Source organism: Solanum lycopersicum, chromosome 5, assembly GCF_036512215.1.
Source record: "Solanum lycopersicum chromosome 5, SLM_r2.1".
NCBI classification, from domain to species: Eukaryota; Viridiplantae; Streptophyta; class Magnoliopsida; order Solanales; family Solanaceae; genus Solanum; species Solanum lycopersicum.
Window position 1 is genome coordinate 11,051,669 of NC_090804.1, and position 25,242 is coordinate 11,076,910.

At 33.4% G+C, this 25,242-nt stretch overlaps 1 long non-coding RNA gene and 1 other non-coding gene across 2 annotated transcripts; both read right to left on the minus strand.

Annotated features, from left to right (window-relative positions):
* Positions 1 to 205: 205 nt before the first annotated feature.
* LOC112941598 (small nucleolar RNA R71) lies at positions 206 to 310 on the minus strand. Its single transcript, XR_003247021.1, has one exon. It is a non-coding gene; the product is annotated as a small nucleolar RNA R71 (small nucleolar RNA).
* Positions 311 to 19,085: 18,775 nt separating this feature from the next.
* Positions 19,086 to 21,633, minus strand: LOC104647348 (uncharacterized). Its single transcript, XR_741414.4, has 2 exons — positions 21,368 to 21,633; positions 19,086 to 21,036 (listed from the first exon to the last, which is right to left on the minus strand). It is a non-coding gene; the product is annotated as an uncharacterized lncRNA (long non-coding RNA).
* Between the last annotated feature and the right edge of the window lie 3,609 nt (positions 21,634 to 25,242).

The following is a 25,242-nucleotide window of genomic DNA, read 5'->3' on the forward strand; positions in this document are numbered from 1 at the left end:
CACGAAGATCCACACAATCATCTCAAAAACTTTATTGATATGTGTTGTTCTTTAACTTTGAAAACATAAGGCAAGAATCGATTCATATGAGGTTATTTTCTTTCTCACTCACGGGAGAGTTTACAACTTGGTTGGCTGAGTTTACGGATGGATCTATCACATCTTGTATTACATGTATATTCTTCCCACCTTCTCGAATGTTGCAACTCTCAGATGTGATAACAAACTTTCATCAAAATGTTGGTGAACCTCTTCATGAGGCTTGATTGCATTTTCGGAAATAGATACTCGAGTGTCCAATTTATGGTTTTCCAGATGCATTACTTTTGAAAGTTTTCTATAAGGTAATAGATCAAATAAACAAAAATATTGCCAATAATATTGTCGGCGGTACTACCATGACTCAAACTTTTGGTCTAATCACATTTGTTTTTCTTGATTGGATGGCGAAGACAAATCGAGTTTGGCATACTAGAGAGGTCAAAGTAGCAAAGGGTGTTGCTTCCTCTTCGTCTATTACCAATGAACAAAGGTTGAAGGATAAAGAGAGCGATGAAAACATTGGCAGGATGATAACACAAATGAACCTCTTGACTAAACATGTGACGAGAGGTGGTTCAAAAAGTGTGAATGCAGTAGAAAACAAGTGGAAGTAAAAGTTATTAAGTTGATAAATTTGAGGCGAAGTTTTTTTTCAATCAAACCAAGTGTGTGGGGAGGGGAGGGGTTCTTTTCCTACATTCCAAAGGGTTGTTTTAATTTATTATTTTGTTCCTGCTAGATTATTAAGGTGTATAGTTAGAATTTTTGATATTGTTATGTTCTTATAAACCTTAACTATCATTTATTTCCTTGCTTTTCATTATGCATTTTCTTTTCAAGATCAATTAGCCTATGATGCCTACTGGGTACCTGCTATTTTGGTACTCATGTTACATTTTGAATCTATTTTTCCTAATGCAGATCCGAGCGCCAACTTACAATGATAAATTTTATAATGCAATAGGGGCTTTCAAATATATAGGTTGACCTGATGGCATCCTAGTTTGACTCATCACCGTCTGTACATAGTTTTTTCTAGTCTTTTGTATCCAAGACAAATTTGTACTTGTTTTGTTTTTTTTGCAGATTGTACTCATTTTAGTAGCTTTGTACCTTCACACTAGGTTGTGCATTGGATTTGTATCTTTGCATATATCTATGTCATTTCATTGTTTCTATTATTTATTCCTTTTTATTGTTTTTGTCTTCTTGTCGTTTGTTGATTCTTCCCAAAATGCATGTTACTTGTCGTTGTGGATATGATATGGCTTAACTATCGGTTGGTTTTGGTAGTTGTCATCATGACTTAAGTTTTTGGGTCATAACCTGAACACTTTTTTCAGAGACTTAATACTTTTCTTATTTTTATTATGTTTAGATATTTTGTAGTTTGTTAGATAAATTTATTGTAAATAGCTCAATTTTGTAATTTAGATGTTGTTTTAACGATGTTTAGCTTTTGTATGTGTGTGTGTGTGTGTGTATATATATATATGTATGTATGTATGTATGTATGTATATATATATATATATATATATATATATATATATATATATATATGTATGTATGTATGTATGTATGTATGTATATATATATATACATACATACATACATACATACATATATATATATATATATATATATGTATGTATGTATGTATGTGTGTATATATATATATATATATATATATATATATATATATATATATATAGAGAGAGAGAGAGAGAGAGAGAGAGAGAGAGAGTCATATTTAATAGTCTTTCTGAGTTTCTTTTCCGACCTTGTAGTATATTTGAAACCATTTGCCATATTTCATTGTTGGGGGGGGGGGCATTCTTATGTTCTCATTTCTTCAACATTTATTATTTCAAGATATCGCTAATAATCTTGGGTTTTTGCTTGCCTAATAGGGGTTATGAGAAGGTGCCATTATAATTCGATTTCATATCCTGACATAAAAACATGAAAAATACAAGCAAAAACTACCTTTAAAAGTTATAAATTAAATTGTGTATCCCATTTATGACTTCTAAGTAGTTAATCTTATCAATTGAATAAAAAATGTTCTTATTGGTAAAAAAAATATCATCTAATTTAGTGGTATCTTGACTTTGTTTTAGACTTTGATGAGTAGAATTAACTAGATCATATTGCTTTCAATTTAGTAGTATCATCTAATTTAGTGGAAAACTTTCATCCTTGGTGGCTACTATTTATTTTTTTTATTAAGGATTTTTTTTGTAGAACTGAAAAGTGAATTGGTGTGGAATCAAAGATTCTCAATCCTAATTTCAAATTTCTCAGTTTTCAGTGAAAATTTTCTACAATTCATATTAATTACTGAAAGTACTTTTATTAGTATTTCTAGTTTTTTCTCAAATAATTAATATATTTTATTTATTCATTCAAAAAATCTATATAATTCATTTTCTCCCATATCATACTCTTTCTTTTCAAATGTTCTCCTTCTCGTTTCTCACCACCCGTAAGACAAAACCATCGCCGGCATAATTCTTGCTGGAAAGTATGGTCAGTACAGATCTGTACCAGATCTGGCCAATAAAGATCAAATTGAGCAACGTCCAACTATTTCTGGCGTCTTCCAGTGATTTTGGGGGATCTCCAGGAATCTGACAACATACACTCCAATAAATACCAGATATGGAAACATCCATCCAATTCTGGCGTCTTCCAACAATTTTTGGTGACTTGCGATGACATCCAACAATTCCGATGACTTCCAAATTTAGGTTTGTTGCTATTTTTAAACCTCTTGGTACTACCAAGTGTAACTCAATGTTCTCTTGATCTTTGTCTTTGTAGAATGTATTAGCGACTCTATGCATTAACCTACATTTATCCTATTTGGAATTCAGATGCATATTTGTTATTGAATGCCTGTGAATGTCAGAATCTTCCACTGAATTGTTTCCATAGTATAATATGAGTACAACTGGTGCTACTTTATCATTGTGTATTTACATAATTCTGTATTTCTTCTTGTCAGCTTAGTTTAGCCTTAGTGGCCCTAGTAAGAGATGATAAAATATGGTCTTATCAAAGGTTGGGGTCAGGGTCGGGAATGTGATTAAGGGGGATGCAAGGTTGATATTAGGGTCTTAAAACATAGGGAATTTTTTCATGAAGTCCTTTGAGTTAGTGAAAATCCTGAAGAAGAGGAAGATCAATATAGCTTACATTCAAGAGACTAGATGGATAGGTTCTAAAGCTTGGGATGTGGATGGGTTCATACTTGGTTACTCAAGAAGTCTGAGGCCTATAGGGAGCAAGTGGTAGATTTCAGAGGATAAAAAATAGATTTTTGGAGATCAAGCTAGTCATTTGAGGGCTAATATTGATGTAGTTAGTGCATATGCTCCACATTCAGTCTTAGACAAAGAGGTAAATACATGTTTTTGGGAAGGATTGGATGAGATTTTGGGAGGGTTTTTTGAATCATCGAGAAGGTTTTCATTGCCAGAGATTTCAATATACACATTGGTATCTCCTAGTGGTTTTGATGATGTATGGAGGCATTGGTTTTAGGCCTAGTAACTATGGTAGAACCTCGCTCATGGATTTTGCTAGAGCTTTTCAGTTGGTGATAGCTAAGTTGTGTATCAAAGAAGGTTGAACACTTGCTTACCTTTCGTAATGTGCTGGTTAATTCACATATCTATTGCTTGCTTATAGGGAAAGTCAATAGAGAACTTCATATAGATTGTGAAGTTATTTTGGGTGAAAATATTACTTCTCAACATAAGCTTTTGGTTATGGACATGGAGATTCAGCAATAAAAAATAAAGAAGAAGTTATATGTAAGGCATATGAATAAATAGGGGAGGGGGTTTGTCTGTAGGATAAAATAGCAAGCTAGTTGTAATAGGGAAAAGTTAGAGTGGTGTTTGGGGTGTTAAAGGGTAACTTTGGTGGACACCGAGGGTATTGATTGTGGAATGGAGAAGTTACAAAGTTGAAGCCAAAAATGGTTAAATGCGAGTCAACGACATGGATGAGGAAAAAAAGTGGGCAAATTGAGAAATATGTATAGTGGAAAGGACAAAGGCTAAGTAATCAGTTGCTATAGCTAAGACAAAATCTTTGTAAAGATGGTATGTTAAACTAGGAGACAAAGGTGGAGATAAAAATTTCTACATGTTTACGAAGGAAAGTGATAGAAGGCTTGAGACTTGACTTGGATCAAGTGAAGTATATCAAGGATGAAGAAGGCAAGGTTCTAATGAAGGAGATCCTTATTAAGAAATTATGGCTATCATACTTTCATAAATATTGAATAAACACGGTGACGAACATATTGCGTTGGGTGATTTGGAGATTTATAAGAGACATTTTGTGTTTATGGGTATTGTAGGCTTATTAAAGTTGAAGAGATGAAATTTGATATTACTAGGATGACCAACGGTAAAGAGAGAGGTGAAATGTGATATAAGTAGGAGTACCAATGGTAAAGAGACATGTCCATATGATATCCCAATAGAGTTTTGGAAGAGCATGGATAGATAGGTTAGGAATGGTTGACTAGCTTGTTCAATGTCTTTTTAAGACGGCTAAGATGCTCGATGAAAGGAGGTAAATTACAATGGTTCCATTGTAAAAGAAAAATTATGATATAAGAAATTACAACATATATAGGGATATAAAATTGTTAAGTCACATTACGAATGTATGGGAGAGATTAAGATGAGTGTCAGAAAGGGTGACTCTATCTCCAAGAATCATTTTGTAATCCTGACCAGGCGTTCGACCATAGAATCCACCCATATTGTAAGGAGGTTGATGAAAAAATATATATCAAGAAAAGAAGAGAGACTTATATATGGTGTTTATTGACCTTGAGATTGCCTATGATAAAGTACCGAGATACGTCTTGTGATGTCTTGAGAGAAGAAGTGTGTTGATGCCTTAATTTATAATGTTAAAGGATACATATGAAAAAGATAAATAAGGGTAAAAATGATTGGAGGAAAATCAACGCACTTTTGTGTGGAGATAGGGTTACATAAGGGATCAACTCTTAGTACATGTTTTTTACCTTAATGATGGATTTATTGATGTAAGACCTTACAAATGAGGTTCCATGGTGTAAGTTTGGATTGCATAGTACTAAGTGATGAGACACACAATGTAGTTAATTATAAGTTAGAGGTGTGCATGGACACTAAATTTGGAGACTAAAGGGTTCAAGTCGAGTAGGGCAAATACAGAATATTTGGAGAGAAAATTCAATAAGTGATGCTTGAGGTAGGTATGGAAGTGAGACTTGACATACGAAAAATCCTCATGAGAGATATAGTCAAGTATCTGGAGTCTGTAATCCAAGGGAGAGGTGATATCAATGATAATATCACATAACATATTAATATGGTGTGGATGAAATGGAGGCTTGCCAGCCACGATCCAAAAATCCCAGTCATGATGAAACCTACCAATAGTTTAAAGGATTAGACAAAAAACACAGTGGAATGAGAAGCAACTATAATATAAACAAAGCAGTAGTACAAGATCCAATCATATGACTTGGTGGACTATAGTAAAAAGCTACTATACAAGTAGATGTTCCAAAAGTGGATCAAAAGTACACATTTGTGTCAAATACAAAAGACTAGTCGAAAACTATATACATGCGAAGATAAGTAGAACTAAGACATCATCATCTCACCCTCTATCTCTGAGCATATGCTCTAAGAAGTCCCGAATACTCATTGTCAGACTTTAATCATTGTCAAGGCATTCTGACTAACCCAACAGAACCATCATGTCAAAACAAAAACTCGACTAGTAGAAGTGTACCGGGACTTAAAATGTGGTCGGTAGAAATGTGCGTAGGCCTTGACTCGTGGCTAGTAAACACATCATAGGGAGAAATCATAATCACCAAGGACCACTCCAGGTTAAACTTAAAGATCGATCCAATACAACCAACATAGCCAGAACTCGCAAAAGATTATAATGGGGACGAAACATACGAGAAATCGTGGATTAACGGTTACAAGAGCAGTTGCCGCTAAGCTAAAAGTTCATACTATCAAACCAAACTCGGCTATATCACTCTACAGAGAGCTAATCTGTCCAAAGAAATGTTAGAGAATTTCTAAGGAAAAAGAGTCCAAATTGCAAGTATAATACAACACTAGCCTACACCTAGGATAAGGAAAAGAAAAATCTACTAAACCATACAATCCACAATAGATAAACCACAAGGAATGACACAATCAATGCAACTAAAGTAGCATGCTTGATTCCTCGAAAATAAGGATTAGGCCAGCCTTCTAACGAATAAACATGATTCAAACTAGAAACCCATGCATAGACTAGTTAATGAACATGAATTTACTAGTACAACTCCATCTAATGATCATTAAGTTGTAGCCTACCTCAATTCGTACCGCACACACTCCAAATCCACTACACTGGAGCTTACCGCTTCCAAATTACATCTTATCACTACCATGGTGACAAATATATGATTAAAATATCAATATGGATGTTATTAAATCCAAATCGCAACAATTGAACACATGCCCAAAAAGGAGTCAAAATTGCTTTATTGGACTTGCATTAAGAAATATGAAAGTGAGTCCACTCATTAGTCTCATATATATTTAGAAAATTGTACCCCAAGAACGGGAACGTATTGAGCTTTTACAACAAGACAAAATAGTTCATGCAATAACGAGGAATATAATTCACTATTAAAGAGGGAAGGGAAGGTCTTCAAGACAAGAATTTACAGCAATGTAATTCCCTTACATCGTCTGGATGGTCCAAATATGTAGTTCCAGATATTCCCAAGAAAATGGAAGTAAATAAACTTAATTAGAGCTTCAAACCTTCCCCTGAGCTCTAGAATCTAGAAATACATTTTCATCTCCGTAGACAACAAATAGGGGTGACTTCACATTGTTTCCTGACACACCTATCTTTGTTTTAGGTAAATCCTCTCCCCGTTCAGGCGGATACCATAGACACAAAATAATTGAACTCACAGATTTGAACAATGATCAAATTTTCAAGACTCATCCTTTAAAGTGGATCAATTAAATGACTTTTATGATCGTGATAGTCAATATGGTGAGGCCAACCCTGACCTTTCTTCGTGAACATGGAAGCCCATCTGAAACGTGAATGGTCAAGGTCCCACTTCTCCATGAACGCGTAGTAGAGCATGTGAATGTGGTGAGTAGATCTCTTGGTCTGTAAGAATGCAGCTCTAAGACCGCATACGTGATGAATAAAATCATGGTGCACCAACAAAGGTTACCCAAGATTAAGTTGGATTTTGTGAAATGCCTTGATAGAGCCTCATGATTTGTTCAGAACCCCACGCACACAAACATACTATGCTACACCAGAAAACTCAACATTACAAACTTAAAGATGTCAAAATTTGTAACTAAGGTTGTCTTTACCAAAGGGGATCCTACACCCTAGATCTACATGTGGCTCAAAATAAGCCCAGAATCTCAGGGTATGCACCAAAGGTCTTTCTAGATCAAACTCAATGTTTTGAATAAAATTAAACCATAAGAATTGCATTTTAAGACCATATACCTAATGTTTTCACTGAAATCAACCATTCATATTTCAAAATCTCCAATACATAAAAACTCACATAAAATCAAACGCATGACTAGGTGACTAAACTGTCGATCTCATCAAGTCATAAATGACTTGGTTCGCTATAGAAAATCTCTAGATGCTGAAAATAAAGAATAAAGAGAAGATGAACTAGTGGGTCATTAAATTTCCACTACTTGAGTGATAAAATGGCACCACAATAACTCAAAGGTAAGTTATGCAGAGTAATGGTTAGAAGTACATTTTTATTGGGACTTAGTGTTGGCTAGTAAAGAACTCCCATATCTAGAAGATGCCTTTTAGAGGGATAAGGATATTGAGGAGGATGTGTTATCATACTAGGAGTGATAAGATTAGAAATAAGGATATATTCGGGAAATGGTCGTAGTGGCACTAGGAGTGGCTTCTATGGTGGATAAAAAAAGGAAAGCAAGACTCGGATGTTTTGAACATGTGAAGAGTAAATGCATAGACACACTAATGATAAGTAGTAATAGGTTGGTAATAGAGGGTACGGTAAGAGGTAGAGGCCGACAAAAGAAGTATCCAGGGGAGGTGATAAGTCAAGATATGATACAATTTTAGGTTATGTAGTATATGACCTTAGATAGGAGCGTGTGAAGGATGAGTTTTACGACAAAAGGTTAGTAGGTAGTGTAATGTTATCTTGCATAGGTTTTCTAGTGTTTGCTATGGTACTAGTCATATTATTTTAGTTCTTGTTTTTTTTATCATTGTTTATTATTGTTTTAAATAATATATCCTATTCTTTTGATTGTGTTTCAATTATTCACATTATTTTATTGTTATTTTGTCTCCTATATGGTAATCATTGCACTGTTTCCTTGTTATTTTATATATTCTCTTGAATGTCTCCTTCTTCGATATATCGGGATTTATTTCATTTAAGTCGAGGATCATTTGGAAACTGTATGCTTACCTTCATAAGGTGGTGGTGAGTTTTGCATTCATTCTACTTACCATAGACCTTAACTTGTGGAATTTCAATAGTTGTATTATTGTTGTTATTAGAAGACATCCTCCCGTCCCCGCTCTTAAGACTATTGCTACAGTTTGATCAAAACTAAAATCTTAAAATGCCTTCTTGTTAGACATTATGTATGGCCCCACTTCATCAAAATGAACTCAAAAAATAAACTAAAAAACACAAAAGTTTCAACTAACATAAGACAAAACAAGAAAACATGACAAAACCCAACATATGAGTATTTCTTAAATCAGGGTAAAATACTATTATAGAAAACATATGTTGTTGTTGGTGAACTGATGATTCAAAAGTAGATCTCTATTATTGTTAATAATCGAAAAATAGAACAATAACTTCTCTTTTGCGGGTTTTTTTAACCCAATCGTCCTTTGAGCGAACCTTTGTTTGACCTTCTATGGCATGGCTTGAAGTAAGGAATTGCTTACAATCGATGCATTAGTATAATAGAAGGAAGTGTCAGATGAAGTGTCTCACAATAGGGGCTAGGTTCCGACTACTCTCGCTTCTTCATGACCCTAAAAACTAATCACTTTTATCAATTTGGGTAAACAAAGCTACCTTATCATCAACCGATAAGTATATAAATCAAATAAGGCATATGATGACAATGAAGTCTCCTTTTGATGGGCACACTTTTTTTTACCTCCTACAAAATAATTTCACATAGATTTCACGAAAGAAACAACTGAATTCCTTTTCAATGTTGAAATCGTGTCAAACACAACCTTATAATATCATATATTTGCATGGAAGGTCCTTGAAATATTCTAGGCTTGTAGAGTATTCTAGAATGGGGTATTATTTGTAAACATGTACAAAATTACAAACAAATATTATTTTTATTTTAGCGACAAGTGACTAATATAAATATAGATTCATTCATCACTAAACGAATCAAGCAAATAATTCAAGTTCTCTCAAATATAAATCTCCCTCGCAAGAGAATTATGAGGGAAATTTGTATTGGAGAGATTTTAAATTATTTGGTTGATGTGTTTACATATGAGTGTCTCTGTATTTATATTTCTATATATAAGTTCATACATATTTACAAATAATTCTCCATTCTAGAATATTCGTCAAGTCTAGAATATTTCAAGGATTTTTCATACAAATCTATGGTATTCAAATGTTGTAATTGACATGAGTTCAACATTGAAAAGGACTATAGTTTGTATAGTTTCCTAGATAACTATGTAGAGGTGGAAGAAACGGTAGTTAAGAGGGAGTGGCAATTGCTCTTTGAGTCTCTCGCTTGTTTGTTTCCTGAAATAGTTCATGAGGATTTTACTTCCTAGCAATCTAGGATGAATCATAAAAGTATAAGGCGTTGATAGATATCTATCCGTTCTTAGAAAGTGGTTTGGTTCATGATGTAGCGATTAATTGCACGATAAAGGTCATAAACTATATGTTCTATGATTCTAAAAAGGTGTTGGGTACTTAATTTGCTTATCAGGTGGAAACAAAGAAGATCAATGCCCTTATATTGCTCAAGTTATTGGTCGGGCCGGATGTCTTCATGGCCCACGTCTGATAGCATAATAATGAATAAAGATCTGACATTCAAGCTAAGCATTGGTTTAACTTTGTGTGTTCATGCTTGATTCCTTCCGAAATGATACCAAAATAGCCATTCACAGGGAAATATTTTTTCCTTGTATCTTCAATCAGATCTTGATAAATCTAGGTGAAATTATTGGGGAGGAGATAAAAAAAGGTGTGCCCGTCAAAACGAGACTTCATTGTTAAAGAATGACAAAGTCTCATATTGGAGATTAATGAGTTGGTTGGAGTCCTTATAAGAATTGGGAAATCATCCTCCCTTTGACCTAGTTTTTTGGGCGTGAGATAAGCCTATGACCTAATTTAACATTGTATCATAGCAGAACCCCTCTCACCCAATATTGGGCCCCTCAAAAATCCAAAATGTACACGCACTAGATATTAAGCACTGCGTGTGAGGTGGGGTGTTAAAGAATGACAAAAGTTCCTCACTGGTGGTAAATGAGATGAGTTGATTCCTTATAAGGCTTTTGCAGTCTTCCTCCCTTTGAGCTAGCTTTTGGGGTCTTAGTTAAGCCTTAGACTTAATTTAATAGTATCTAGTTAATTGTGCAAAACTTTTTATTTTCTATATTGAGTAGTATAAATATGGATGTAGTTAATGATTGTAATAATTTAAAGTGGTCTTAATAGCCTATATAAAACTTGAGCATTCTCTAAGAAAGAATTCTCCTTCTATATTTTTTACAGATACATGTATCTCAAATAACTAGATACATGTATTAGAAAATCCTAAAAGACGTCCTGAAAAATTAAGAAACAATATTGAAAGATAAATTTCAACATGTGAATGCATTAATTCCAATAATCCCCCTTAATGCATATATTTGACAACCCTAATCCCTTCTCGAAGATGGAAAAACATTTCTTTCAAAAGTGTTTTAGTGAAGATGTCAGCAAGTTGTTCTTTTACCTGGAAATAATTACAATTGAATTAATATCTCCTTCTTGATTGAGTTTAGTTTTATAAATCCACTTTAGACATATAAATTCTCTTTCTTTGGGTATATCATACACACCCAAGTTATTTGTCTAAATCATCCGTATTTTTTCTGTTAAGGCCTTATTCCAAACATCATATTTATTGCCTCCTCATAATCTTCTTTCTCAACACAGAAAAAGTTGCATCTTTGATAAATGTCACTCAACATTTTTGTACGTCTTATATGTAGTTCTTCATCATCTGAATATGAGATTTCTCCCCATTGAGGGTCATCTTCCTCTTTCTCATCTTCTTTTTAACTTGATAAATCTTAAGATATGATAAAATTGTTCTCTACCTTAATATCAATATGCATCTGTGGAAGGTCTTGCACCATGTCTTTTTGCTTGAGAAGCTTTCAAACCTTGAAAATTCAAGTGATAAAATCTATTGTGTCAAAGTCATGAATCATCTACAACTTCATTTTTGAATGTTTTGTAATGAAACTACAAAGGAAATTCTCTTTTAATCATGTGTACTTCGATAATGCCTTGATTTGTCTTAATTTTATTATTAATCTTTCAATAAATATATCTAAACAAAAGAGTAACCATTTTTCATGAACTGACCAACACTAATCAAACTTTCGTGGGTATTATTATCAACTACATGTATCTATAGAACATATAAAAGGAAAATACTTACTTAGAGAGTGCTCAAGTTTTATATGGTCTATTTAAGGTTACTTGAGATGATTACAATCATCAACTACAACTCTATTTATAATAATCATAGTAATAAACAAAAAATTTTGCACAATTAACGAGATACATGTATTACAAAATCCTAAAAGACTTCTTGAAAAACTAAGAGACAATATTGAAATACTAAACATCAAAGTGTGAATGCATTAATTCCAACATTCATTGCCATTCATGTGTCTTATTTCTATTAAATGCTTGAATGTTAAGATAACATTGTTGTCCCACATTGATAAAAATGATTAGCTTTGACTTTGAGACTTATACCTTAAGGAGAAAGTTGGAGTTCTAGTGCAAATGCAAATGTGAGGACTAGTTTAAGGAGGCATCAGACATTAATGTTGCTCTGTTAGGTCCCCATGATGTACCATGGTTCTAGTTAGGTAGTCCATACTCCCTACCTTCATGTATGCTATATTTTATGAAATAGGGATAATATATAATTTTTTAGTTGGGGAGTTTATTTTTGTTATGATATTATGAGATTTATTGATGATGGTATCAAGTTCAGGCTTGGTTGTTGTTTTGAGATATTCTGGATACATTTGTATGCCTTTGGTTGCATGATTCGTAATTATTGTATGCCCTTATGGGCGATATTTCTACTTGATGTCTTTGATTCTATTGATGTATCGATTCCTCTCACTAGGCTTATTTTAATGGTATATGTAGTCAATCCTAATTTTCCTCTTATGAGAAGATTTCAGGAAATAAACAACTAAATTCCATTTCAATGTTTAAATTACGTCACTCGCAACCTTAAAATATCATAGATTTGCATGAAAGATCATTGAAATATTCTAGGCTTGTAGAGTATTCTAGAAAGTTGTATCATTTGTAAATATGTATGAACTAATAAAATAAATTTTATTTTCATTTTAGCCATAAGTGACTAATATAGATATCGATCATTCATCACTAAACGAATCAAGAAATAAATTAAAGTTCTCTCTAATACGAATCTCCCTCGCAAGAGAATTATGAGGGTGATTTGCATTGGAGAGATATTTGGTTGGTGTATTTACTGATGAGTGTCTCTCTATTTATATTATTTACTTGGGGATAAAATAAAAATAATATAGTTTTGTGTATAATTCATACATACATACAAATAATTCTCCATCCTAGAATATTTGTCAAGTCTAGAATATTTCGAGGATCATCCATGCAAATCTATGGTATTCAAAGGTTGTCAGCGACATGAACATTTAAAAGGACTTTTGTTTGTATGGTTCCTAGATAACTATGTGGAGGTAGAACAAACAATAGTTAAGAGGGAGTGTCAATTGCTCTTTGAATTTCTCGGTTGTTTGTTTCCTGAAATAGTTTATGAGGGTTTTGCTTCCTACCAAGGTAGGATGAATCATAAATACTATAAGGCGTTTGTAGATATCCATCTGTTCTTAGGAAGTGTTTTTTGTTCATGATTTAGTGGTTAAATTCACAATAAAGGCCATAAACTATGTGTTATATGATTCTAAAATGTGTTTGGTACTGAATATGCACATCAGGTGAAATCAAGGAAGATCAATGCCCTTATATTCCATAGGTTATAGCTCGGGGATGTCTTATTGGGCCAAGTCTGGTAGCACAACTATGAAGAAAGATTTGACCATTCAAGCCAAGCATTGGCTCAACTTTGCCTGTTCATGCTTGATTTCTTCCATAAATGATACCAAAATAGCCATTCACAAAGAGATACTTGTGGCTTCTACCTTCAATCACATCTTGATAAATCTAGGTGAAATCATTGGGGAGGAGATAAAAAAGTGTGCCCGTCAAAATGAGACTTAATTGTTAAAGAATGACAAAATCTCATCTTGGTTGTTGATGAGATGGGTGGAGTCCTTATAAGAATTGGGAAATCCTCCTCCCTTTGAGCTAGCTTTTGGTGTGTGAGATAAGCCTATAAACTAATTTTACATTGTATCATAGCAGGGACTTTCTCACCCAATGTTGGGCCGCTCCAAAAATAAAAAATGTCCATGCACTAGATATTAAGCACTGCACGTGAGGTGGGGTGTTAAGAATGAAAAAAGTTCCACACGTTGGTAAAAGAGATGAGTTGATTCCTTATAAGGCTTGGGCAATCATCCTCCATTTGAGCTAGCTTTTGGTGTCTGAAATAAGCCTTAAACTTAATTAAACAGTATCTGGTTAATTTTGCAAAAAAATTTGTTTTCTATTTTGAGTAGTATATTGTAATCATCTCAAGTGGCCTTAAGTTGCCTATATAAAACATAAGCACTCTCGGGAAAGAACTCTCCTTCTATATTTCCTACAGATACATTTATCGCAAATAACTAGATATATATATTACAGAACCCTAAAAGACTCCCTGAAAAATTAAGAGACTATTGAAAGACAAAACATCAATATGTGAATGCACTAATTTCAACAATGCCCCTTAGTGCATTTATTGGACAACTCTAATGCCTTCTCGAAGATAAAAAATCTTTTCTTTCGAAAGTGCTTTAGTGAAGATGTCAGAAGGTCATTGTCTTGTCTGACAACAATTATAACTGAATTTCATCTTTCTCTTGTTCTTCCCAATATCTCCTTCTTGATTGAGTTTGGTTTTATAAGTCCACTTTAAACTTATAACTTCTCTTTCTTTGGGTATATATTCACATACACTCAAGTTATTTTTCTAAATGATTCAAATTTTTTATGTTAAGACTTTCTTCTAAACATCATGTTTTATTGCCTCCTCATAATTTTCTTTCTAAACAAAAGCAAAATTACATCTTAGATAAATGTCACTCAACGATTTTGTATGTCTTAGAGGTGGTTCTTCATCATTTGAATCTGAGATTTCTCCCCCTTGAGGGTCATCTTCCTCTTTCTTATCCTCTTTTTGATTTAATACATCTAAAAGATATGATAAAATTATTCTCTAACAAAATCTCAATATGCATCTGCGGAAGGTCGTTCACTATGTCGTTTTGCTTGAGAAGCTTTCAGACCTTGAAAATTCAAGTGACAAGATCTTTTGTGCCAAAGTCATGAATCAGCTACAACTTCATTTTTGAATGCATTGTAATGAAATTACAAAGGAAATTTTCTTTTTATCATCTGTACTTCGATAATGACTTGATTTGGATCAATTTTATAGCAAATCTTGCACTAATTATCGCTAAACACAAGAGTAACCAATTTCCATGAACTGACCAATACTAATCAAACTTTCATGGGTACCATTATAAACTACATGTATCTATAGGAAATGTAAAAGGAAAATACTTACTTAGAGAGTGCTCAAGATTTATATAGGCTATTTAAGGTTACTTAAGATGATTACAATCATCAACTACAACCCTATTTATACTACTCAAAATAATACATTTTATCTTTTGCACAATTAACGAGATACATGTATTACAAAATCCTAAAAGACTTCTTGAAAAACTAAGAGACAATATTGAAACACTAAACATCAAAGTGTGAATACACTATTTCCAACAATTCCACTTAATGCATTTATTTGACAACTCTAAGGCTTCTCGAAGATGGAAAAACTTTTATTTCGGAAGTACTTTGGTGAATTTCGCCTTTCTGTTGTGCTTTTGAATATCTCCTTCTTGATTGAATTTGATTTTATAAATACGTTTTAGACTGACAAAGTTGCATTTTTGATAAATGTCACTCAACATTTTTTTTACCTTTTGGAGGTGGTTCTTCATCAGAATTTAAGATTTCTCACCCTTGAGGGACATCTTCCTCTTTCTTATCGTCTTCTTGATTTGACACATCTATGAAAAGCCTTTTTAAAGATATAAAACTTATGTTTTAAAAGAGCTCACGACAGTGTAAATTGTTATATGTGCTACAAATGACATTTCTCAAATTACTAAGAGTTCAAGTCTTCTTCTCACCTAATAGGAATGTATTTTCTTGAGGACAAGAAATAACTTATGTTTGGGATTTTAATAAGTTGGTGTTTACCAACTTAATGAATCTCTTGGAAATTGATAATTTGGGGACCGGAGTTGATACATAGTAGAAAAGAAGATCTAATTCTACTTTTAGCTTATTTGAGAAGAAAATTATACAACTATTAAAGCTTAGGATTTATTTTACTTGAATTGAAGCGATCTTGGGAGGTATTTTTTAATTCATTGGCACAGATTTCAATGTACACATTGGGAATCTCTAAGTGGTTTTGATGTGCATAGAGGCATTGGTTTTAGGGCTAGAAACTGTGGTAGAACCTCGCTCATGGATTTTGCTAGAGCTTTTGAGTTGGTGAGAGCTAACTTGTGCATATTAAAGAAGGTTGATCAATTGCTTACCTTTCTTAGCGCGATGACTAAATCACATATAGATTACTTGCTTATGAGGAAACAATATAGAGGAATTTTTATGAATTGCGAAGTTATATTTGGTGAGAATATTACTACTCACATAAGATTTTTGTTATAGGCATGGATATTAAGCAAGGACTGATAAAAAAAAGTTATAAGTCAGTCCTAGGAATAAATAAGGGAGGAGGTTTGACAATTTTCCTCTCCAATGAAATTTGGGAGAAGTTTATGATGATTGCAGCTTGGAGGAGTAGTGGGGAAGCGGAAAGAATGTAGGATAAGATAGCTAGTTGAAATAGGGAAAAAGTTAGAGAAGTTCTTGGGGTGTTGAAGGGTAAATTTGGTGGACACCAAGGGTGTTAGTGGTGGAATGGAGAAGTTCAAGAAAAAGTTGAAGCAAAAAAAGTTCAATGCAAGCCAACTGCACAGATGAGGAAAAAATATTGGCAAACAAGGAAATATATAAGGTGGAAAGGACAAAGTCTAAGTGATCAGTTACAACAGCTAACAAAACATCTTTTTAAAGACTGTATATTAAATTAGGAGACAGGTGGAAATAATAAGTTCTACAAGCTTACAAAGGCACGTGAGAGAAGGCTTGAGACTTGACTTGGATCAAGTGAAGTGTATCATAGATGAAGAAGGCGAGGTGATAATGGAGGAGATCTTCATCAAGAAAAGATGGCTAGCATACTTTTATAAACTATTAAACAAAGAAGACATACTTATTTTGTTGGGTGAGTTGGATAACTCAGAGAGACATTAGGTTTTTGGGTATTGTAGGCATATTAAGGTTGAGAAGGTGAAATGTGATATTAGTAGGATGACTAAGGGTAAGGTTGTAGTGGCACTTGGAGTGGCTTCTATGGTGGATAAAATGAGGGAAGTGAGATTCAGATGTTTTGAACATGTGAAGAGTAAATGCAGACACACTAATGATAAGGAGTAATAGGTTGGTTATAAAGGATATGATAAGAGGTAGAGGCGGGTCAAAGAAGCATTCAGGAGAGGTGATAAGACAAGATATGATACAATTTCATAATATTGAGGATATGACCTTAAGGTAGGAGGGTGTGAAGGATGTGTATTAAGACAAAAGGTTAGTAGGTAATGTAATGTTATCTTGCACAGTTTGATGGTGTTCGCGATGGTACTATCATATTATTTTAGTTCTTTTTTTATATCATTGTTTATTATTGTTTTCAATAATATGTCCTAGTTTGTTGTTGATTGTGTTTTGATTATTCACATTATTTTATTGTTTTTTATCTCTTATATGGTAATCGTTGCACTGTTCCTTGTTATTTTATATATTCTCTTGACTGTCTCCATCTTCTTTATATCGGGATTTGTTGTATATTAGTTGAGGGTCATTTGGAAAATGTATGCTTACCTCCATAGGGTGGTGGTAAGTTTTGCAAACATTCTACCTTCCATAGGCCTTACTTGTGGAACTTCACTAGCAGCGACAGAACCACCATATCTTTAGGATATTTATCCAAACTCCCTTCGGTGAAAAATTATATTATTTTTACATGGTTAAAATAATTATTTAGGTATATATAGTATATGTCAACTTCCTTCGGTTATTTCGTATGTCTATTTCTTCAGATTTTAACCCCCTTATCGAAAATTCTAACTTTGTCACTGTTCAATGGTTATATTATTGTTGTTGTTAGAAGACATCCTCCCCGCCCCCTCTCTTAAGACCATTGAGTCAGTTTGATTAAAACTAAAATTTAACAATGTCTTCTTGTTAGAGAGTATGTATGGCCTCACTTCATTAAAATGGCCTCAAAACATAAACTTAAACAAAAGACAAAAGTCTCAACTAACATAAGATAGCAGGAAAATAGGAAAAATCCTAAAACCACAAGCCAAGGTCCTTCAAAAACCTAAAGCATATGCTCTAAGTCAATCTCCCCAACAAAGGAAACAACATTGCTCTAGATTGATGTACGGATTAATTAAAGAATCCTGGCGGCCAATGCACCATTCATATTTGATTCGATTTTTATATAGATGCAGTTTCTTAAAACCACTTATTAGAGACAAATCCAACATGTGAGAGTTTGATAAATCAAGGTAAGATACTATTGTAGAAAACATATGTTGTTGTTGGTGAACTCATGAGTCAATTGTAGATATCTATTATTGTTGATAATCGAAAAATGGAACAAACACTTCTCTTTTGTGGGGTTTTTAACCCAGTCGCCCATGGAGTGAACCTTTGTATGACCTGCTATGGCATGACTTGAAGTGAGGAATTGCTTGCAATTGATGCATTAATACAATAGTAGGATGTGTAGGCTAAACTCTCTCACAATAGGGGATAAGTTCCTCCAACTCTCGCTTCTTCATTGTTTTATTTCGGAAAATATTTTTTTTGCAAGTTTTTGACTTTTTTAAAGTCGCCACTTAATTTTTAAAGAAAAATCAAGAAAACTTTTGTTTTCAAAAGACTTGAAACAGGAAATCAATTGAAAACTTTAAAAGAGTTCGAGAATTCTTATTTATATTTTAGAATGGTTTTTACGGCACCTAAAACACTCGCTAAATCGCGATTATCCGACAACTAACTTGTTTGGCTAAAAATCTAACTTAATTTTGAGATAGAAATCATTTAGAGTTTGTTTGAAAGCAAACCATTAATTTTACTATCTAATTGAGATTTTCAAATTTTTATTTTTATTATTATTGTTGTTGTTGTTGTTGCCGCTACTGCTGTTACTATTACTATTACTTGATTGATTTAGATAAGTCATTAAAACGAGGTGGCATCTTGCGGGCATTTGAAATTTCCTAACTTAAAACTAGTAGCAAATATCAACAAGCAAATAGACGAAAGCAAATGGAGGGAGAGAGAGAGAGAGAGACAAAGTTGGGTCCAAATTCGGTTTCTGACCGCTTGTATCGATATTTGGACCTATTTTTGTTTTGTATATGTCCTAGACTAATCAGACAATTAATAAATAATAAATATAGAAAACAAAAGACTACAGGGGCTTAGGTAGGCCCAAAGATGATAAAATACAACGTTAAAATAAATCTGAGATTCTTGGCCCAAAATCTTCAACTTCTTGGAGTTTTGAGTCCTTCCGACTTTAGGACATGTACGCCTTTTTCGGGGTCAACTCGAAGGTAGCAATTTGAGTTTATGACGAACACGGACAAATTCACATGAAACGGACAAAGCAAAGGGAAAGGAATTAGCATAGGGTAGGATTCAATCTCTTGGCAAAATATTTTTAAAACACAAGTTGCATAAATGAGGCAATCCACGTAGTATATACCAAATAACTCAAACAAATTTTAGCTAGAGGCATGATTACAAGTATACGACAAGCAATTAATGAATAGAAGATGGAAACTGCAAAGATAATTAATCGACCAAAGAATAATCGGGAAGCGAGGAGACGCAAAATATTTCTCACAATTTAACATCACAAAGCAAATCAATTGAAATACAAATGGTATTAGTAACACTGCCGAAAGTCATTTATTTATTATTTTTATTTATCTTTTTTTTTAAAGAAAAAAAAAAGAAATGAAGGCCTCAAATTAACAGCATGACAACTATGCACTTTCATAACCGTGTAAGCAGCAAAAATTAAACATTAATCAACAAGATGAACAAATACAGACAGAGGGAACAACAAAGATGAATATTCTCATACTTAAGTTATGATCTTAATCACAAATAAATCACACTTCATATTTTTTTTTAAAAAAAATGCAACTATAAAAACCCCTTCTTACATTGATCCAAACATTGAAACAATAAGAGATTCAATAATTTTGAAGCAAAGTAATAAACCTACAAAATGAAGTCTATCTAAAAGAACCCGAGATTGGACTATACAAAAACCCCAAACTCAAAGGTACTACCAAATTACCTTGCTCATAATTTTAAAGTGATTTGAATTACTGCTTCATCGACAAACACAACATTTAATAGGTTTGATATGAGAAATAATGCAGCAAACTTCAGTCCGAGAGGCAGACAACCAACGGACGTTTAAGAAAAAAAAACTACTTGAGAAAGTCACCCTGATGCCTTGATCACATGAGAACGCTACTGACACAAACTCAGTCAACAGAGAGGTCACAGCATTGAGCATAAACCCATGGAAAAGGCTTTAACTCGACATTGCGACTCAATTGCTGAAACGACTAAGAAAACATATACACATCCCATCATCAGCAAGCTTGCAGGTATTAACAATGAATGGTCATAAGACCAAAACTTTTCAACATTTTGAAAATATCACATGAGGAACGAAGGTGAGAGGATACCGAAAAGGAGGGAGTATTACATGAAGTAAATTATTTCGACAGGTTCATATTAAAACTATGACAAAACAGACCACTTTTTTGAAGCAAAAATGAGAAAGACAGATCACTTACTTAAGAGACCACATCAGATAAGTTAGTACGAAGTTCTAATCTCAACCTCCTCGGACATGGGTCTTGGGGAGATTAAATTAAAGGGTTAAAATGCACAAGAAAGAGCTTTTACTGATCTGTAAATGATTCTTTGTGAAATGCTAAAGAGCAGCCCCGGAAACACTTAAACAAAGATGACGAATAGCCTTAAAATAAGTACAGAGAAAAAGGTGATGAATATAACATAATGCTACTATTGATAGACCACGAAATCTCTAACAATATAAGTACAACATTATCATGTCCCCAAACTTAATCACCAAACACTTCCAAATATGAAAGAGAACACTGTAGCAGACAATAAAATCACGTGAAAGGGAAGCTATTACCTACTTTTTTGCAGCGATACTGGATATAGACGAGTAGTGATAGCGACTCCACAACCTCTGAAAACGCGAAGACGAATGAAAGAGTGTAAATCTGGATAGCAACTTAATTCAAACGTGTAACTGTGAATCACTCTTTTTTTTTTCGAAACATATTCAGCACACATTCAAAGAGACGCTTTTGCTCGAATTTTCCTTTTGTATTTTCTTGCTAAGCAGAATCAAACTAAAATTCCTTTCAATAAATTTTTCTCCATCTTCTTCACTATGAATAGAAAAGAATATATATGGGAGAGAGATTAGGGTTTTTTCGGATTTTTTGGGGGGAAATGGAAAACGGATAGATCAAGTCCTATTCCAAAAAATTCAAATCTTAAGAGAAAAGCTTCACCATTTTTGGGGAAATCTCTTTTTCTGGAGTTCTTTTACCACAATCCGAAAGAGCAAAGGGGAACGGACAGCTTGATCGATTCCATCATCCGTCGGGTGTGACTGAGAGTGACGTTTGGAGAAGAAAACAAAGTTGCAACGTACTACCTGTACCGCTCGTCTCTTTATGAACGTCGGCGTGGCTGATTCCGTCAACTCTCTCTCGCGTGCGTGCAGGGTTGATTCGGGGTTGCTTGGACGTTCACGCGTCGTTTTCCGTTTACTCTGTTCAAAAGACACTGATGAAAAGAGCAAGGTTGGGTCGGGTTATGGGTTATTTGGGCTGGGTCAAGGTGTTATGACGTTGTTTGGTAGGCTGGGCTTGTAAATTGGATTAAGGCAGCTGAATTTGAAGTTGATGTTGGGCTGTTGGGATTGAATAGAAATGGGTTGCTTGGAGTTTGGAAATTGAAAGAGTGGGTTGAGAAAAATGGCCCAAATCAGATTTTGAACTTATAAATTTGTCTTTTGGGTTACGATTAAAACCAAATGAATTTAGAACGTAACCAAACTGAGTAAATTAGCAAATTTGGCTAAAATTTAAGTAAATGAATTGATATTAATTAATTAACAAACCTCTTAACTTTAACAAGATAAAGTAGCAAACTTAATTATAAACTAATAACTCAAAAAATGTAAACTAACAATTTAGACAAAATTAATTTAATAAAGTATTAGGTGAAAGAAAAATCCTTTGAGACGGTTTTCAAATCTTTATAAAATAAACTAACTATACACAAAACATATGAAAATATATATCACTTCGAAACTATAAAATTTGACTAACACTACATTAAAATGATTTGAAAAACATTTGGTCAACTATTTCAAACTTGTTTGGAATTTAATAAACTCGTGAATTAATTTGTACAGGGGAGGGCCAAAATTGGGTGTCAACATTCATGACCCCCAAAACCAATCACTTTCTATCAATTTGGGAAAATAAAGTTACCTTACCATGAACCATAGGATATATAAATTAATTAAGGCACATGAATAACAATAAAGTCTCATTTTGACGGGCACACATTTTTTTATCTCCTCCGAAATAATTTCACCTAGATTTCAGGAAAGAAACAACTGAATTCCTTTTCAATATTTAAATCACATCACTCACAACCTTAGAATACCATAGATTTGCATGGAAGACCCTTGAAATATTCTAGGCTTGTAGAGTATTCAAGAAAGGGGTAATATCTGTAAATAAGTACGAACTTACAAAATAAATATTATTTTCATTATAGCCACAAGTGACTAATACAAATATAGAGTCATTCATAACTAAACGAATCAAGCAAATAATTCAAGTTCTCTCAAATACAAATCTTCCTCGCAGGAGAATTATGAGGGAGATTTGTATTGGAGAGAACTTAAATTATTTGGTTGATGTGTTTAGTGATGAGTGTCTCTCTATTTATATTACTTACTTGGGGCTAAAATAAAAATAATGATTTTTTATGAATAAGGTCATACATATTTACAAATAATTCTCCATTCTAGAATATTTCAAGGATCATCTATGCAAATCTGTGGTATTCAAAGGTTTTCAGTGACATGATTTCAACATTGAAAAGAACTTTAGTTTGTATGGTTTGCTCGATAACTATATAGAAGTGGAAGAAACAGTAGTTAAAAGGGAGTGTCAATTGGTCTTTGAGTCTCTCGGTTGTTTGTTTTCTGAAATAGTTCATGAGGTTTTTGCTTCCTACCATGCTAGGATGAATCATAAAAACTATAAGGTGTTGGTAGATATTCATCCATGCTTAGGAAGTGTTTTGGTTCAAGATGTAGTGGTTAATTGCACAATAAAGGTCATAAACTATGTGTTTTATGATTTTCTAAAAAGGTGTTGGATACTGAATATGCATATCAGATGGAAACAAGGAGGATCAATGCCCATAAATTGCAGATTATAACTCACGGATGTCTCCTTGGGCCACGTGGGGTGGCACAATAATAAAGAAAGATATGACCATTCAAGCTAAGCATTGGCTCAACTTTTTGTGTTCTTTCTTGATTCCTTCCAAGAATGATACAAAAATAGCTATTCATAAGGAGTTACTTGTGACTTGTATCTTCAATCACATCTTAATAAATCTAGGTAAAATTATTGCGGAGGAGATAAAAAAAAGTGTGCCCGTCAAAACGAAACTTCATTGTTAAAGAATGACAAAAGTATCATGTTGGTGGTTAATGACATGGGTGGATTCCTTATAATAATTCGGCAATTATCCGTCCTTTGAGCTAGATTTTGGGATGTGAGTTAGGCGGAAGATTTAATTTAGCAGTATCTAGTTAATTGTGCAAGACTTATTATTTTCTACTTTCAGTACTATAAATAGGGATATAGTTAATGATTGTACTCATCTCAAGTGGCCTTAAATATCCTATATAAAACTTGACCACTCTCTAATAAAGTATTCTCCTTCTATATTTTCTGCAGATACATGTATCACAAACAAGTAGATACATTTATTACAAAATCCTAGAAGACTTTCTGAAAAACTAAGAGACGATATGGAAATACTAAACATCAAGGTGTGGATCAATAAATTTCAACACTCCCCCTTAATGCATTTACTTGACAACTCTAATGCCTTCTCGAAGATGGAAAAGCTTTTCTTTTGGAAGTGATTTGGTGAAGATGTCAGCAAGTTGTTCTCTAGTCTGACAATAATTACAACTGAATTTCGCCTTTCTCTTATGCTTTTGAATATCTCCTTCTTGATTGAGTTTGGTTTTGTAAATCCACTTTAGACTTACAACTTCTCTTTCCATGTATTATTTTTTAAACCATCCAATTTTTTTCTACCAAGGCTTTCTTCCAAATATCATGCTTTATTACTTCCTCATAATTTTCTTTCTCAACACTGGCAAAGTTACATCTTTGATAAATGTAGCTCAACAATTTTGTACCTCTTGGAGGTCGTTCTTCATCATATGAATGTGAGATTTCTCCCTCTTGAGGGACATCTTCCTCTTCCACTTCTTGATTTGACACATCTAAAGATATGATAAAATTATTTTGTACCTTAATCTCAGTACGCATATGAGGAAGGTCTTGCACAATTTCATTTTCCTTGAGAAGCTTCAAACCATGAAAATTCAAGTAACAAAATCTTTTGTACCAAAGTCATGAATCATCTACAACTACATTTTCAAATGAATTGTAATAAAATTGCAAAGTAAATTTTCTTTTTATTATCTGTACTTCAGCAATGACTTGATTTAGCTCAATTTTATCATAAATCTTGCAATAATTATATATAAACACATGAGTAACCATTTTCCATGAATTGACCAACACTAATCAAACTTTCATGGTTACAATTATCAACTACATGTATCTGTAGGAAATATAGAAGGAGAACACTTACTTAGAGAGTACTCAAGATTTATACAGACTACTTAAGATCACTTGAGATGATTACAATCATCCACTACAACTCTATTTATACTACTCAAAATGAAAAATAAAAAGTCTTGCACAATTAACTAGATTTATGTATTACAAAATCCTAAATGACTTCTTGAAAAACTAAGAGACAATATCGAAACACTAAACATCAAGGTGTGAATGCATTAGTTTCAATATTCATTAACGTTCATGTGCCTTATTTCTATCAACTGCTTGAATGCTAAGGTAACGTTGTTGTCCCACATTGATAAAAATGATTAGCTTTGGCGCTTATACCTTAAGGAGCAAGTTGGAGTTCTAGTGACAACACAAAAGTGAGGAATAGTTTAAGGAGGCTTCAGACATTACTGCTCCTCTGACAACACCCCATGATGAACCATTATTCTAGTTCGGTAGTCCTTACTCCCTACCTCATGTAT